A 3,251-nucleotide genomic window follows, 5' to 3' on the forward strand; every position below is an offset into this window, starting at 1 on the left:
CACTAGTTGTATAGGAGCTCTCCCAGTTGCTTGAAGTACTAGTTGCATAGGTTTGTGTGATCTTGAAAGCTAGAATTATTAGGTGAGCTCTAGCTAGCCCGGCACCTTTTTGCTTAACTAGGATCTTTTTATAAGGTGCTTGAGAACTTAGATAGAGGGGTATAGTCTTAGCTAGACCAGGTAGTTTTAATTCTGTATTTGTTTTCAGTTAGCCGACGTGATTAATTTTAGAAAGGACTATTCACCCTCTCTAGTCCACCATCTCGACCCTACAAGTGGTATCAGATCTAGATCTCTCATTTGTGATCTTCACCGACCCGAGAGGACTGGTGACTTATGGACTAGATATTGATTGTCCACATATTTTTGAATGGCACACACTTTGTACGGTGGAAAAATAGATGATATGCAATTTTAGTTTATTTGCTCTCAAATGTGGGGGATGGTAGATTTAGGCTTTTCTCATGTGTTGGATGAAAATAATCTAACTCAATCACAAGAGAAATACCTAGATCTTGACACCCAAGCTATTGACATCATGTATAGATCTTTGGATGATAGCATATTTGGAGAGATCATTGACATGAAGACCGTCCATGAGATTTGGAGTTTTCTCAATGAGAAATATGGGACGGTTTTCCGACAATGAGGATGAGACCAAGGAGGCGCATGAGTGTGTTGAGCATGACCATGATTTGGTGATTGTGGAAGATTGCTCCACCTCATGGTCAAGTGATGATGATGATGATTCTACCACAAGATCACTTGACAAGATTGATGGTGATGATGTTGGATCATGCTCGGGACTATGAGAGTGATGTTTCTTTAAGCTCTCTAACTACATCACATTGCTTCATGTCACAAGGTGACACTAAGGTATCTAATGCAAATGTGATTGATCTTGATTCATATGAGGAGCTTCTAGATAGATATGATTGCATGATCAAAGCTTTAGAAAAAGAGATGGCTAAAACCGAGAAATTGAAAAATGAAAACTCTTTTCTAAAGAACACATGTGAACAACAAAAGCATCTACTTTATGTTACTACTTGTTCACATGAGGAGCTAAAATTGGCTCATGAGCAACTTAGTGTTACTCATGATAACTTGATACAAGACCATATTTTTCTCACTAAAGAGCTTTCCAATGAAAAGATTAAAACTAGTGAGAGCTCATCACATGGGTCAATTGATCAATCACATATTGTTGCTAACCCTTGTGATGTAGGCAAGAAGCATGTATCCACCTCTTGTGATGATTTATTAGCTATGCCATGTTCTTCGCATATAGATGCTTGTTCTACTTCTATGTCTTATGAGACTAACCTTTTGAAGGAGAACAATGAGCTTAAAAATAAAGTGAAGAATTTGAGCAACAAGCTAGAGAGGTGCTATGACTCAAGAGTCACCTTTGAGCATATGTTGAAGACTCAAAGAAGCTATGGTGATAAGTGTGGCGTCGGCCTCAACAAGAAGAGCATGACCATGGACGAAAGAAAAAGAGAAAGAAAGATAAAGAAGCAAGAAAAGGAGAGGCTCTCTCATTTCATGTGCTTCAAATGCCATGAAGTGGGACATCTTGCAAATAGTTGCCCCAATGAAAAAAAAGCTCAAGTTGAAGAAAGAAGAAGAGAGGCTAAGGCATGTCAAGTGCTTCAAGTGCCACACATGGGGTCATCTCACCTCTATGTGCCCAACTAAGCAATTAGTGAAGCAATAAGTAAAGCCTCTAACCAAAGCCACAAGTTGAGTAAGAAAAGACACCCCAAGAGCAAATTAAGATCAACCATAAAGATAGTGGTGACTTGATGATGATGATGAAGAAGAAAACAAGAAGGGGTGGAAAAGTAAGGCATCAAATGCAAACTCAAGATGCCAAGATGATGAGCAAGAATGAAGATGAGAAGAAAGTCTATGCTCACATCAAGTTCTTCATGTGTGGAGATACGAGACACTTTGCCTCGAGGTGTCCTACCAAGCTTGAGAAGAAAGCTCAAGCAACTCATGAGAGGCAAGGCAATAAGGAGCACCACATGAGCAAGGAAGAAAAGGCTCGATCAAAGAGAAAGTGCTACTTGTCGACAGAATATCGTCGGCAGTCCACCGAGGGGCACCCCGCGATGGTAGATTGATCGGTAGAGGAGCGTGTAATCAAGAACAAGAAGGCAACAGAGACACACAAGTTATACAAGTTCAGGCCGTCGGTACGACGTAATACCTTACTCCTGTGGTCTGTTGGTTTGCATTAGCTATCGTATGATTTGCCGTGAATTCGTAGGGGGTCCCTGCCTGCCTTATATGGTCTGGGGGGCAAGGTTACAAGTTGGTTAGATCTGAGAGATAACCAGAAAGTAATAACAGATTACAAGAAACATGGGATCGTACATATCCTATCAGATCTCGTAACATCTTTAGGATATCCTCTCCGTGCCTTGCGGGGGTCGCCGAGCAGAATTGTGCCCCGCAAAGCTCCTTCTTGCGGGCTGGGCCGCCCCTAGAGGCATAGCCCATGTGACCTGCCGTGGGTATCCAGGGTCATACCCCCCACAGCTAGTCCCCGAGCGCCTTGTACCCGTTGTGCCAGGCCGTCTTGAGACTTTCCGAGCAGGTGCGAACCAAAACCGAGCTGTCCAAATCGTGGTCCGACCACCATAAGGAGCTGCTGATCAGTTGTGAGCTGCTACCGAGCAGCGTACAACATCGTCGAGCAGTGTGTTCCGAGCACGGCTTGTCATAAGGGTGTAAGGAGCTCAAGTCCAAAATTAAAAATTCCTGCATGGTAAAGGGAAGTGTGCCCACTTAGAATCCAAAAACAATGGTAAAGACACCTGGTTTACCCTTTGGCTGCTCGGAGTCTTTCAGAAAAATAAACACATTCACCGCAAGGTGAAGTGTGCCCACTTAGTCCCCGAGCCTGACAGTAGGTGACGTAGTCATGTGGTGCCAGGCTCAGAAATTAGTGAACCGTCCGAGCAGGTAGCCAGTCCCCGAGCGTAGCCCCAAGACAAAAAACAAGCACATTCACCGCAAGGTGAAGTGTGCCCACTTAGTCCCCGAGCCTGACAGTAGGTGACGTAGTCATGTGGTGCCAGGCTTAGAAATTAGTGAACCATCCGAGCAGGTAGCCAGTCCCCGTGTTTCTGGCGTAGATATCTAATAAATCAAATCGCCGTGAGAAATTTGGAGTAATGGCCGTACAGTATCAATTACTAAGCCTCATTAAAATGCGGAGAATTCAGAGAATGTGGCAG

The sequence above is a fragment of the Miscanthus floridulus genome, chromosome 7 (assembly GCF_019320115.1).
Source record: "Miscanthus floridulus cultivar M001 chromosome 7, ASM1932011v1, whole genome shotgun sequence".
NCBI classification, from domain to species: Eukaryota; Viridiplantae; Streptophyta; class Magnoliopsida; order Poales; family Poaceae; genus Miscanthus; species Miscanthus floridulus.